The sequence below is a fragment of the Gossypium raimondii genome, chromosome 12 (genome assembly GCF_025698545.1).
Source record: "Gossypium raimondii isolate GPD5lz chromosome 12, ASM2569854v1, whole genome shotgun sequence".
Taxonomy (NCBI): domain Eukaryota; kingdom Viridiplantae; phylum Streptophyta; class Magnoliopsida; order Malvales; family Malvaceae; genus Gossypium; species Gossypium raimondii.
In genome coordinates, this window is record NC_068576.1 from 3139275 (window position 1) to 3155241 (window position 15967).

The window sequence follows — 15967 nt, forward strand, 5'->3', positions numbered from 1 at the left end:
GATTCAGATATCAAAGAGGAATCCCCTACTTTGAGACCTCATCTAATTTAATTAGTGGATTACAAAATTTTGAATTTTTTTTTGGTTGATGCCATAACAGGCTACCTTATTCCTTCAAAGGACCTCATAGCCACCCAAAGGTACATTTTGGGTTTTATTCGGAAAAAAAGAAAAGAAAGAATTTTTCCCCATCCCTAAACCACTAAACCCAAACAAAAATCCATTTTTGAGCAGTGTTTGAGTACTTGAAGAAGTGGTCTCCATAGAGTTGGCAAATCATACCTGTCCAGAATAGTTTATACATCCAACTAAGGTTTAATGTGAGAGCAAATCAACCAGAATATTTCAGAACATCATATTACTTATATTAATGTATGGGCTTATTTGTGTAATTTCTTATTTTAGGGATTTAATCTGATTTATAAAGAAATAATATTAATGAATTTCGAAAATTTTCATATTCAAATATCCGATTTAAGAATTAAATTTCAATGGATAACACATATTCAAATTTAATAGAAGTCAATTAACAATATTTCTAATTCGACTTCAATTTTTTATCATCCGTTTGGCACAGATTCAAACCGTATTACCCAAGCTAAATAAATTTATAATATTTTATCATAAAAGGTACAAACATGAAAACACAATTTCTTTTCCTTTCTCAGTTCCCATCCTTTATTTCTTTATCATTTCAAAAGTGATGTTTTTAATGAGAATCTAATTTTGTTATGGTAAATAAGGGCATCCATGAGTTGTTCAATAATCACAACTGAATAACTGATGAGAGGGAGATGACTGTCATCAATTGGATTCTTGTTTTAATAACACAATAATTTCCTCACTAATTAATTATAATAAAATAAATTTTATAAATATTCACACTTTAACTTCAAATAAACCCAAATCTCATATCTCAAAATTTTCTATACTTCAATTCTTGAAATATTATTTTTAAACTATAATTGGGTTTACAAATATAACTAATAAAACATTTAACTAATATTTTTACAAAACCATAACTGCAATACTCCAAACAACTATAACTAGAATGAAATCAATACTGACCACAATTAGACTGAAATTTGAAATAAATCGAGACAAAACCCTCACACGGTAGACTTAAATTCTAATTAAATCTACAGGATAATCCATACTAGGGAAAAGCGTTCGGTCGAATTGAGTGAAAAAATTTCGGGTTAATCGAGTTGGCAAGTTCTATTTTGTCATCCTAACTCAATTCGAAATTTTTTCGAACCGAGTGAAATTGTTCGAGTTAAAGTAAAAATTTAAACATGTCAAATTAAAATCTTATTACATAATAACTAATTCCATGTTAGGGCACATAAATTGGAACCATATGTATTTGAAAACTTTTTTCAAGCAAAATAATAAAAAAATACTTTAGTATGATAAACTTGAATCATTAATTAACTTATTTAAATCCCAAACTATTCTAGAAAATTTTTAATTTATTAACTTTGTTTATATATTTTTAGAATTTTTAAAAATATAAAATTTGGAATATTTATAAATATTTTGAACTTTAAAATTATTTTGAATTATTTTGTAATTTTGTTGAGAGAGAGACCAATTTGCTCATTTTCAAACTCGACGAGGACCAAAATGTATTTATACCAATCTATTATTGAATTGTAAAATTCAATTCGATTCGAATTTGAAATTGAGTTAACTTGAATAATTCAAATAACTCAATTCCATTAACTTGAAATTCATTTTTTATTTTTCGAATCTAATAAATTTAAGTTTTTAACTATTATATCCGTACATTTATCTTTGACCTCTATCCTTAGATGAAATCCGTTTTCTTTCTTACTAAAACCAAAATTTGGTTGAATTATTGGAAATTTTGATCATCTAAATTTAAATCCCATCTTAAATAAATGTGTAAATTCTTAAATTTATTTAAATTAATTATTTTAAATTGATTGAAATCATAGATAACTTTTAAAAGACAAATAAAAATAACAACATTAAATAATCTTAAATGTTCGTTAAAAATATTGTATTTGAACATCACAGAGTAATTTCCTAAATATGTTTGACTAATAGAATGTAATTACATCGTAATTATTTATATATATTATATTTGATAATATAAATTGTAATTACACATACATAATTATAAATTCTAAAAAGATATTAATTATAGTAAAAATTATCAATAATACTTGAGAAAAATTCTCTAAACAATTAACAAAATCTAAAATCAAATCATTGTATATAATACGATAATCCAAAAAACAAAAGAAAAGAGCATTCGACGATGCGATTACCAATAAAATTAACAATAAAAATAAATATCATAAGCAATTTTAACTAATTACTCTTAACATTATATATTTGTTGAATTATTCCTCTCTAGCATTAAGCATATACCTATTGTTATCATCGATTGTTAATTTGATTAATTATTTAGCATGTCAAAATGTACAGAAAATTATCTCTCATCGACAAAAATTTTAAATTATTTAAATAAACTTAATAAAATAATATATAATTATATTTTTAAAATATATATATCTTAAAATTAAAATTCGATTATTATTGTAATAAAACGACTATAAGTATTTTAATTAAAGACTTTAATTAATTATTGGTAAATATTAGAAACATAGAGATGAGGAATCTTGAGAGGATGTGTTGAATGGACCCAACTTGGGATTTAAGTTGTTGGTTGCAACTTGTCTTGTAAGAAGAAAAGATAGTGAAAGATGCTGGCTTAAAAGGACAACCTTTTTTCCAGCCATTACATTCTATTTCTCTTCCATCGAATTAAGAATCTCAATTTCATTTCAACATTATCTGGTACATATGTACCCTCTTTTTCTTTTTTTCAACCTCATAAATCAAATATTTATAATATTATTTTTTTTGTCTAAATCAATTTATGTTAATAATAAAATATATTTAAATTAAAATAAATCTGAATAAAAAAAAACTCGAACATAATAAAAATTAAATCAGAATAAAATTTGTACCTTAGCATATTATTATTATTATTTTTTGAATTATGTCTGAAAACGTGCAGTTTGGATTGGATCCAACTCCGGTTTCTCGCATCTCCATCGGTTTTGTCGGATGCTTGTATTCTAACCAAAGATTCTATTTATGTTCCCTTTTTTTCCTACGTTGCCAATTTTGCCCTTCCATTTTCTCAATTATGTTTTGGGTTAACTACACATATAGTCACCTGACTATCAAAAACTTTCTTTTTAGGTACCCAAAATAAAAAAGTTTGTAATTTAAGCACCCGCATTACATAGTTTGGTCGTTTTGGTCACTCCTGTTAAAAACACAAACGGCAAGCTGACGTGACAGTTAAAAGATTTGGTATGACAACAAATTTAGCCCTTAACTTTTACATATTATATCAATTTAGTCATAGTTTTGAAAAATTAATTCTCAAAATTTACAAATGGTCTCAATTTAATCCTAACTCTAAAAAATTCAAAGAAATATTGCCAAAAATATATAATAATAAATTTAAATTTTAAATTAATATTAAATAAAAATCCCCCGTCCCTCCCTTCCCCGTGAACCCTTAAATTGATCGGCAACATGGAATGGGAGGAATATATGCTTCATCATCAATGGTTTGTATCTGTTGAGGGAAAAAGAAATGGTTTCTTTATCTTATTCTTTTGGCTAATATTTTCTAGGTTTTTATGTTAATTCAAAATTTGAAAATCAATTTCGACTAATTTGTGTTGCTCTTTTCTGTGTCTTTGGTTAATTTGAGGGTCTTCTTCTTCTCTTCTAAATTTTAAAGCTAGGTTTTAGATATAAAAGAGGGATTCTAGAATGAGGTGCAAAGGTTTTCTCAAACGATGAAAGATGATGTTTTACCAGTATCCTAGTTTTAGAGATGCACTGTTTATATATTTTCAGTTCTTTAGAAGACAAAGGGGGAGGGGGACAGGTACTGCGACAGGAAGATTTTTATTTAATATTAATATAATATTTAAATTTATTATTATATTTTTTGAAAATATTTTTGTATTTTTACATATTTCTTTGAAATCTTTTAGAATTAGGATTAAATTGAGGTCACTTGTAAATTTTGAGGGTTAATTTTTTTAAAAATTATGACTAAATTGATATAATATGTAAAATTTAAGGGCTAAATTTGTTATTATATCAAATTTTTAACTGTCAAGCTAGCTTGCCGTTTGTGTTTTTAACAAGAGTGACTAAAATGACCGAACTATGTAATGTTGGTGGTTAAATTGTTTAATAAATCACAACATGCCATTATACATCTTACTCTTTAAGTCTTCTTAGGTAGGTTTATGAGGTGACTTGATGGAACATGGACACAAGATACACGAGTGATAGGTGACAACGATATTGTCAAGTAATGTAACACCCTAACCCATCTTCGTTGTCGGATTAAGGTTACAGAGTATTTCGACACTTAACAAATCAAATGAGAACATAAAACCATTCAAATATTAATTTAAATATAAAATATTCAAAACCAATCGTCATTCATAGTATATATAGGAATACAGACATTATATCGAGCTTACAGAACCTAAACATCAATTTGGAAACAATTAGGGACTAATTCGAAACAAAATAAAATAATGTAGAAAAACTAAAAATAGGGGTCACACAGCCGTGTATAGAGCCCAGGTCATGTGGCTCAGGGACATGGTCATGTGGCCAAACCGTGTACAATTCAAAAATAGGTTCACACGGCCGTGTCGCTAGGCCGTGTGAAATTCGAAATTGGGTTACACGACCGTGTAACAACCTGTGACCATGTGAGGCAAATCTACACCAAAATTAAATAGGCCACATGGCTATGTGGTGTGACCATGTGTGGCACACGACCATGTGATAACCCGTGTCCTAGGCCGTGTGCACCTAAAATGACTTCTAAGTGATCAAGTAGCAAGGATAGTCAACTTGTATACCAAAATGATTAGTATTTGTCATACTTTTAAGTGATCAAGGTAAGCATAGTATTTCCATTTGAACTTATTAAGCACTTGTATGCTTATTTTAGATGTTTCTCTACTTGTAGATATCACATTGCGGAACTTGCCAAGTCAGATTAGCGTGAAGCACACACTATCAAAATACGATAAATTATATTAATTTTGAGTCCAAATATTAGGACATGTATATAAGGGCACCTTAGTGAGAAAATGGTCATTTTGAGTTAATAGTTATGTGGTAATTGTAATGATGGTTGAACTTGTATGTTTAACGTGGCATATAACCTAATTGATGCATGATTTGGTCAAGTTTGATGTTATTAAGAATGATGATCTTAAACTTGTGTGGTTTGGCATGTTAAAGGTTACAAGTAAACTAGTTGGGAAGCTAAATGATAAATGGTTTGAGAAAAGAATGTTTCAATGTTAAGCATGAAAAAATGAATTTGCTTAACTGGTGAACAGTTGTTTTTGTGCTATATTAAAGGTTTGGTTCAAATGATCATACCCTTGAATTGGGTTAGTTTGATATGAGATAATGGTATTTTGCTTGTGGAAGTTGAATGAAAGCATTTAGGTACTGGTTTGAAAGTATGTGAATAGATTGTGATTTTTACTTGTAAAAAATAGAATGACTATAATGGCAAAAAAAGAGAGAAAAATAGAACACACAGATTTTACGTGGAAACCCTTTCGGGAAAAAAATCATGGGTAGAGGAGAAGAAAATTCACTATGTCAAATTTGAATGATTACAAGAAGTAAAGACTGCGTCTATTTATAAGTTTAGAAACCTTATTCTAATCAACATCTAATAGAAGTAATGTAGTAAGGTTGAAACACCTTACTCAAATCAATATCAAACAGAAGAAGTAAACTTCTATACGGATTCTTCTTGTACAGCCTGTACCGTACCTCGGGGGCCTCCGGTTGTGACCTCAGTCCAGTATCTTGCTTATTAGGGATCCATGATGGGTTGCAGCCTTAGCCCTCGTGGATCCCCCTATCTTGCCACTTGCATTTTATTTTAATAGGAATTTAGGTCATAACTCTAACATTACCAAAACAAGGCAACGCCGCGGCACAATTCAGCAGTGAGTGGCATCCGACATTGAAATCCTTGAAGTCATGACGTAACTCACTAACTAGCGATGTCGCAACGTGGAAGCTATCATGTCACAACATTGGCTTGAGATTTTAAACACCTTACAATTTGGTCCTAATTTGGCTTTGGGTTAGTAAAAGAGCTTTTGTAAGCTCGTATGGGACCTGAGAATGATTATGTAGCATGGTATGAATGTGGGTAATTCTTAAATGCATGCTTATATGGTTGTCCAATGTAAAATTGATTGTAGTTACTCCGAAAACAAATGTAGCATCCTATATCTCAGACCCAACGATCGGGTCGGGTAAGGGGTGCTACAGTTGGTTTAAATATAGTGCATAAGATTTGAGTAGTGGGTAATTTGAGTATGCATAATAGTATCGGTAATGAGGATCGTAGGGATTGTAAGGGTCATAAGGGCAATTTGCATACTATTGGGGAAGGTGTTGATGTTAGCCTTGACCTATTTGGGTTAAAGGTTATTGGTTTGGTTCTCTTGCTCTCGACTTGAAAGGATATCAGAGTTGGGTTGATCTATGGTGGTTTATGCTCACCGCATCATCGTTGATGTATTGAAGTGTGTATGAAGGTTGTGGACGGTTCACTTGGTGGGCTAAGAGTAGTTTATGTTTACGATGGAAATCATTTGGTGTGTTTAAGCTTCAGGGTAGGTAGAGAATAAGAGAATTGTCCTTTGATAATGTCTTTTAAGGGTGTTTAAGAGAAGCTCCATTAATACCTTAATAAACCACGTCTCCTCCAGTGATCCATGGATTGCCACGAGATGTCTTGTTGTTCAAATCTCCTTAGGTAGGTCTATGATGTCACCTAATAAAACATGATCATAGAATACGCGAGTGACAGGTGACAATAATCCTACCGATCGAGAGAGATATCCTACTTGGTGAAGTATATTGGGTGATGAGGCATACTTGGGAGCTGAGTTCCTCTTCATTCTCCCTCAGTCATAAGGCAGCTGACTTGGTGAGCCACGCCAGCTGGTTCAATATAGGCGTATGGTTTATAAGAGGGAGCCAATCAAATTCAATTAAAATAAAAACAAATATATTTTCAATAATGTTCTTCCACTGAGGTGGAAAGAAAATATCGAAAAATAGGGTTCCAAAGTGCCAGAATGATAGGAGAACAGTGTGTTTGAGAAGTATGATTAGATTTGAGTCTGAGATGGACGAATAGCACTCCATTCTCAAACACGATGCCATGATTTGCTCCACTTTTTTAAACATATGCTTACTACACTAATGACTAAACCATACAACTTTCACAAAATCATTTTAAACAATAATGACTTAAGTAGAAAACTGAGTTCTACTCTATTTTATAATTAGAAAATATCTTTAATTTTGTTCTATTATTATAACTTATATCATTAAAACTTGATCCATCTGCCATTGATTTTCTTTTCTTTTCCCATAAACTAGTCATGAGAAATGGAGTCTTTATTTAGGTCTAATTGGGTCGTAGTCATCTTGCGTGTTTAAATTTTGTAATAAGAAAATTAAATTAAAGATGTGTTTATAAGTCTAGTGGACATTAATTCTGGAATAATCTTTACGTTTATTAAAAAAAGTGTTTATATGTTTTTTTTTTGAAAAAATGCATTGTCTGATTTTCCTCAACATTGAATTGCTAGTAATTGAGCGTAAATTATACAAATAGTTATCCAACTATATTAATGTTGTTGTTTTCGTTATCTAATTTTAAAATTTTTAATGTAGGTATTAAAGTTTGAATTAGTTACATGTTGTTAAATTAATAACGGAAGTCTTTTTCTAATTGGTTTAATAACACATTTAGTCCTCAATACTTACTTATTCTATCAATTTGATACTAATTCTAAATAATTCAATAAATTTAACCCTTCACATTTACAAGCCCTATAAATTTGATCTTCAAACTTCCGATCAAAGCTTTCAACTTTTAAAACAAAGGCATTCGCATCTATTAATTGTTTTATTTATGGTTGAAATTATCCAATTCGATACGTAACCCTATTTGTTTATATTTTTAAGAAGTTAGTGTTAGAAATTAACTAAAGACCATTAAAAGTAATAGAAAATACAAAATTTAAAACCATAATATATAATAAAATTATATAAATAATTTAATATTTGTAAAAAAATAATTTTTCACTCTAACTAGCATAACTTTAGTTTTTAATTAATGTGGTAAATAATTTGATACTAAATCAGATTGTTAATGATACATATTGGTTATTATGAATTTAAAAAAATAAAAATAAAAAACCCCATGTGTTGGCCAAATGGCTAGGGTGTTCACCGTCTTAAGTGTGACTTGAGTTTGAGTTGCGCTAGTCGTGTTGCTATTAGGGCTTTGCCATCCTCTTATAATTCACCAAAAAAATAAAAATAAATAGAACACGTAATTACTGACAATTGGAATTTTCAAAGCCATATTTTTTAACTCTGGATTTAATTTCCAATTTCAAGGATCAACTTTGAGGACTATTTCTATGCACTTTGAAGGAAAAGTGTATTTTTTTTAAGGTTTTTCCATTTTCTTTGGCCAAAACTTTATCAATCAAAGGGTTATAAAATATTACATTTAGAAGAAAACTAAAGAAAAAAAATAAAGTTTCAAGATAAACTCATTGATATCCAAAGTTGGCTCAGTAAACGACTTGTTAGTTGAGAGAAGTTTTTGTGTGTGTGTGTGTGTGTTTTACAAATTTGTAGATATGGAATGTTTTGTTTTAAAAGTTGAAAGCTTTGATTAAGAAGTTTAAGGATCAAATTGATAGAATTTGTAAATGTGAAGAGTTAAATTTATTAAATTATTTAGAATTGGGATCAAATTAATAGAATATGTAAGTATTGAGGACTAAATGTGTTATTATACCATTTTAAAAAGCATTTTGTTATCAATTTAAACACAAGTGACCAAAATAGGAACGGATTCAAACGTTAATACCTAAATTGAAAGTTTTAAAGTTGAGTGATCGAAATAGAAATACAAGCATATTTAAATCATCATTTTAACGAGGGTTTAATAAGGTTATAGACCTTCATTATTAATGTATTTATAATAAATTATATATATTTTAAAATTATTAAAATTTAATGAAAAGTTAGAAAAAATTAATATGACAAATTTAGGGGACCAAATATTTTATAAGTAAAATTGGATTGGATTGGTGGATGTGAGGTGTATGAATAGGCTACTCAAAAGATGGATGTAGAACATCATATTTATTAAGTTCAGGAAAGGTTACAATCATAGAAAAAGTAATAAATTTATTCTTCAATCAAAATGAATATTTGGGTGGTCAAAGCAGAATATGATTCCAATGCAAGTCATGACATCTAATTAAATGCTTCATATTTTTATAATTTCCAATAATAGATATTTAGGACTTAATACTATCATATTTTATATTCAAAATCAATGTTTGGATTGATAAATAAAGTCTAAGAAAACCCTAAATTTTAATCCTTCGTGTTCTACAGAACTAGACATTGGTTACAAGTTTTAAAGTTATTCTATACCCAAAACAAGGATCGAACCATTGACCACTGATTAAGGTCGAAAAGATTCTTACCATCTCACCCAATTTTGTGATTAAGAATTATCATTATTATTACATTACGATATGAATAAAAGCAATCAATTAGAGAGGATTAAGTGTTTATATTAATTACAATACTTTATCTTACATATAATACCTTAAAATTAATACCTTTCTTTTACTTTAATAAATATTTTTTAACTTCTTATTATATATGTTCTTTTTGATACAATGTTTAGAACTACCCATAGCCCCTCCAACCCTTAAATAGGAGGATAATGCGCTTCAACACACTCGAATTCACGTCCTCCTGCACTGACAATAATACCGATGTTAATCGAGTTAAGACTCAATCAACAATAAATATTTATTAATAAATTGTAAATTATTACTAATTAATAATATTTAAAAAGTAAATATTAAAACCTTTTTGATATTGTTTAAAGCATTGGGGAAAAATACAACTTATATCATAATAATTTATTTATTTTAGAATTTTGTTTTAAAAATATAAAATATAAAATATATTCATTACTCCGACCTGTATATATTAAAACTGTCACTTAATAAGTAAAATGTTAATTATTAAGAAATTAATTTAAATGATTGTTTTCTTATATTTTACCTTAATTATTTTTCAATTCAAATTATATTAAAAGATAATAAAATCTTAATTGCTATTATTTTTAATTATTTGTATTCCAATCTTTAGTTAAATCAAATTAAAAAATAAAATTAATAACTTTTAACATTTTATACGAAATTTAACATGTTTTAGATAATGTTAAAAGAAATTTTCATTTTTTAAAAAATTATACAAATTTTATTTTTTAAATATTATTAAAAAATTTAAAAATAGAACTAAATATTAAAATATATTTTACAAGATATAAACCAAGTCCAACACTAGGTGATCATACAATACCCTATTGAATTAAAATTGATTATCTATTTATTTTAATATTTTACTTAATTGAATTAAAATTTAATGTTATAATATTAAAATTAATGAGTATTAAATTGTTATGCTTAAAATATAATTTTTTAAAACACACGTATTGATAACATGTATCAAATTAATTTTATATTTTTCAAATATAATAAGAGTTAATTACATTTATTGATTAAAGTAAAGTAAAGATAAATACAAAATTACAAAAGTCGAATATTAATAATTTTAACATTAAAAATATAAAAAACAATTAATCTATAAAAATATTAATAATATTATTTAATTATAATATATTAATATTAATATTAATATTCAAGACATGATAATTTTATATTATTTTAATATTAAATATTTTTAGAAATATTTTGTAATTACAGCACATTTTCAATTTATTAATGATTTTTGAAGGATTTCTTTAAAATTTTAAATAAAAACTTATATTATAAAAAATTATAAATTTAATATACATAATCAACCCGTACATCGCATATGAATACAAACTATTTAGCTTACTATGCATGATTTATGTCTTGGTTACATTTATTTGAGTTTTTATTAGTTATGCTTTATTTTTATAGGATTTTGATATTTAATTAAGTGTTTTGCAGCTTGAATTAAGATTATGGAACTTAAGGTCCGAGTTTAAAGACTTTGGAACGGGGCACGGTAAAAAATGAGCGACTTTACCAAGTCGGGTGCCCTTTGCCCCAAGCCAGTGTAGAACTTGATTTTCGTCAACCATCCCCAACGTACAGTGCATTCTCTTTAAGCTTACTAAACAAATGAAGGGTCATGACGTACGTCTCATAACTATATGTGCTTAAGTCTTCCACATTTTGGGTCTTTTACACTTCGGTTTTAACTTGTTTAAGAGTGAAATTACTCATGTTTTAGTGTTAAGTTGATGTTTTAATGTTTAGGATATAATATAGTTGAAAAATGCATTTCTTTTTAGAATTTAAATAAGTAGGGGTTATTAGAATTTATTTGGATGTAGGAGGGTATTGAAGGAGCCCACACTTCGGGGCCAATGTTGTGATGTAGTTTGATTTTGGTGAAGCAAGGAGGCAAACTTCAAGTTGGACGTCGCAACGTGATAGAAGTGATGTCGGACCGTCAATTTTAAAAGGAAGCCAAGTCGGATAAATTACGTGTTTAACGCTGCAACGTTGGAGGGCATATTGAACCTTCGAGTCTACATCATGTGTTGAGGAGGCTACGTCGTGACGTTTTGCAGGTAACTGCTGTGAACTTGATAGTTACTCAATGATAACTTATGGAATTTTGCAGCAACGCCACAACATAGCTAAGCTTAAGTCACAACGTAGTGAACAAGTTAGAACTTTAATGAGGGGTTATTTCATCTTTTCCCCGCTCTGAAGCTTTTAGTATAAATAGTTTTGTTTTAAAAAAGTTAGGGAGTTAGACCATTTCTTTTAAACTCCTACAGAGAATTTGAACTTTTCCTCTGTAATTTTCTTTTTCTATCTTGTACTTTCTGATTCTTGATTAGATTTCTAGCTTGTTTTCTTTTATATTTGAATTGTAAACTCTCAAAAGTGATGGAATCTTCAATACTTTGCATGGATTTTGCTTCGGCTAGTTGAAACTGGAAGTTTTGGAAACATATCATCTTTGAATGAGTATTTCTTCTCCTTTAATTTTAATTTCTGTTTTGATTGTATAAACATGTTGAATGCTCTCGAGGTTTTAGGCTTGTAAGATCTTGGGCTCATATGTGCTCAATTTGTAAGGTCATTTTCCTCAATCAAGAGTGTTGACTCGTGAGGTCATAGGCACACAAGGTATAAGTATATCAATTTCCCTCTCCTAATACATTGGGCTTCAGCTGGATTATCTATCATTTGAGGTGGTGAAGATTTCTTTGAATATAGCAATGTGACTTGTACTATTGCAAGGTACTTTATGTTTTTAGATATATCTTCCCTAGGAAATATAGTTATACCTATACCTTGTGTGTTTGTGACATCGCGAATTAACTCATTTTCATGAAGGAGGACTGACTTGCAAACTGAGGTACTTGTGAGCTCAAACCATCTGAATCACATACTTAATATGGATAGGACATAAGTCATTCACACAACAAATATATATGTTCCCTTAACATGACAGCCTAGACATTAGGAACTGTTTGGACAACCTACAAAAACAAGACATCTCTATAGATCAACTAACTTGCATGGAATCTAAAACCAATGCTGAGCTACACGTAGTACCTTGGTAACTATTAGAGAACCCTCATAAAAGTTTTCGGACAATATTTTTTGAGTTGGATCAATGATCAAATCGGTTAGATCGGTCCAATCGATTCAAAGAAAATAAATTATTAAAAATTTAAAAATTAAAATTATTAAAAATAAAAATCAATTCAATCTGCACGTGTCAATAAATTTTATACCTCTCATCAAACCAATGTACCGTTTAAATTTTTGTCCAACCACTTTGATTCAAACAACATCTCTATCTTCTTTAACTAGACTTTCAACCTTCTCCCCTCTTCTCTAATCCTTTGACATCTGCATTCCAATCATCTTAATCTTTCCACGACTGTCCGTCCAATAAGTTAACTGTCACTATCTCTTCCTTATATCAACAATATATATTAAAGACTATACGTGTTGAACTTAATTTTCTTTTGGAACAATTTTAAGAAGTCGAGTGTATGATGTTAAGTTGGTATAGTCAAAATCTAGCTAGGCAACAATTGTGCTTATCCACCACAATTAAAAGCAAAGTTAGAATCTTTTACTGTAATGAAAATGGTGGGTGCGTCTGCAAATTTTTCCACGAGATTCACTGAATGAACCCATTTCCCTTTCACTATCAAGAAAGTTAGAAAAAAAAAAAACCTACAAAATTGAATCCAAAGAACAATTTAAGATACCTTGTTTAAGAAGTTTTTTGTTTTTTTGGAAAAAGACTTAAATTCCTTATCAAAAATCCTTTCCTCTCAAAAGCATCTTTCACGTGAATGACAACAAGTTCCATTGTTTTCATGGCATTTTTGTGACCCTTCTTCAGTAGGGTATCTTTTGTCCCCATTATTATCATTATTATTTTTGTTATTCTCTCACTTTAAAAAAAAAAATTTCTTTGCCCCTTTGTCAAGATGGAATCTTTCCAAATAATGAAAGGATGTTGCAAAGATTGAACAACTTCTAGCCTTCTTTCGAAGCCTGGTTTTGTCATTTAGGGTTTTGGTGTCTTTGTCTAGTTTAAAAGGCGTTGTTGTGTGGCATTATTGGTTCTTCCTTTCTCCTTCATAGAATCCACTTACACACTATTACATCTGACATAATCATGTTTAAATATATTTTTATAAAAATTTTCATACATTATATCATTTAGATCGTATAACGGATTTTTTACTGAAATAAGTTAAAAAAAAATTTAGTACTGAAATAGGTCGTCAAAAAGATTATTTACGAAAATGGTACATTTTTTGTAATGACGCCTATCTCAGAGGCGCCAATGAATTAAAAAATATTAATTTTTTTTCTAATGGCGCCTATCTAATAGGCGCCAATGTATATTTTATATTAAATTTTTTTAATAAAATATAATTAATTTTTTCCCGGGTCAGTAAATGACCCGGTATAATACAAAGTAGTGGCGCCTATCTCAGAGGCGCCAATGGTGGTGCCTATCTGATAGGCGCCATTAGTGGTGCCATGTTGAAAGGCACCAATGATCTTATTTTTCCCTATATATACCCCCGAAACACAGACATAATTTTTAGCAGAGAAACGGAAATAAGAAGGAAGGGAGAAGAAAAAAATAGAAAGATGGAGGGCAACTTCTACTAGGATTTGAAAAGGGGTAATATGAGAATCTAATTAGGAAAAGAAGAGAAAAATATGATGGAATTCTAATTCTATTGGAATTTTGAAGATGGGCAATATATGAATTCTAATTAGGAAAGAACTGCTTGAATTCCTAGGGTTTAAGGGTGTCAATTGCAATTTTTAGCAGAGGAACGGAAATAAGAAGGAAGAGAGAAGAAAAAAAGAAAGGAAAGGAAGAAGAAGGATAAGATTTTTTGGTTTATTTCTTTTTAAATAGAATGTAGAGTCTTGTTAGTAATTTTATTATTTGAAAGTTATTTTGTTAGGTTATTAATTTTGTTAGCTTCTGAATGAAAAATTTTGCATTAAAAATTTTATATAATTTTTTTTACATTTTGAAACTATTTTAAGAAATTTGAATTTTCTTTTTTAACAGATCTAGTATTGGAGATGGAGAATCAGTTTTTTGTATGCGCTTATTTCGATGGAGAAATTTTGACAACAACCGTGGGATGTATATTTGAATGTCGTAAACAAGTAGCAATGAGATTTAATAGAAATATCTCGTTTGATGATATGAAGGAAAAAATTAATGAAAAAATTTATAGACGTTGTGGGAGAAGGATATCAAAAGTTTTCTACAAGTTTCCAGTTTTGACAGATCCAATAAAATTTACCGAAATAGAACTTGTAGACAATGAAGACGTGGAGACAATGGTCGCTCTTTATTGTGGGACTCGGAGCAACCAAAATGCATCGATTCAGTTATTTGCTGAGTTAGCCGGTGTGGAGGCAACTGAAGATCCCACTCTATTAGGTGAAGAAGATGGAGTTCAAGCGCCGTGTATGGTGGTTCCGGCATCGTACGTTGATAGTCAATCAACTATACACGGGATTGATATTGATCTTAATGCTGCAGCCGAGACTGATGTGGTTGGTGATAATGTATACTATAGTAGTGATCCTGTTGATTACGAAGTTGATAGTGAGAGTGATCCCGACGTGGACGAGGTCTCGGATGATATTGACGACGAAAGTGTGAATGAGGATGGAAACGTTAACGCGTCTTCAGTCGGAAACCAGATTCGTCGTATTTTGATACACAATAATCCTGGGCCACACATGTCTCGGATAGACCCCGATGTGGCACGGGCAGCCGAGTTATCGGAGTACCCTGAAATACTACCTGCTAACCGAATGGCCGTATATTTTAATCTAGAGGAGTTGCTCGTGGGCCAGAGATTTGGAAGTAAGGAATAATTTATATTTTCCATTAAGCGGTATAGCATGAATATATCAGCAGATTACAAAGTCATCGTGTCTAAACCAACATTATATATTGGAGAGTGTTAGAGGTCGGCAGAAGGCTGCAATTGGCGGATACGAGCTGCATTTATCCAAAAGTTACAGATGTGGGAGATACGAAAATTGGTTGGGCCTCACACATGCACTTCAACACGTATGACAGAAGATCATCGAAAACTTGACTCCAAAACTATCTGTACGTGCATCATGCCAATGGTGAAAGACATGCCGACCATTAAAGTTTCGGTACTGATTACCGAAATACAAGCACGATTCCAGTATCGAGT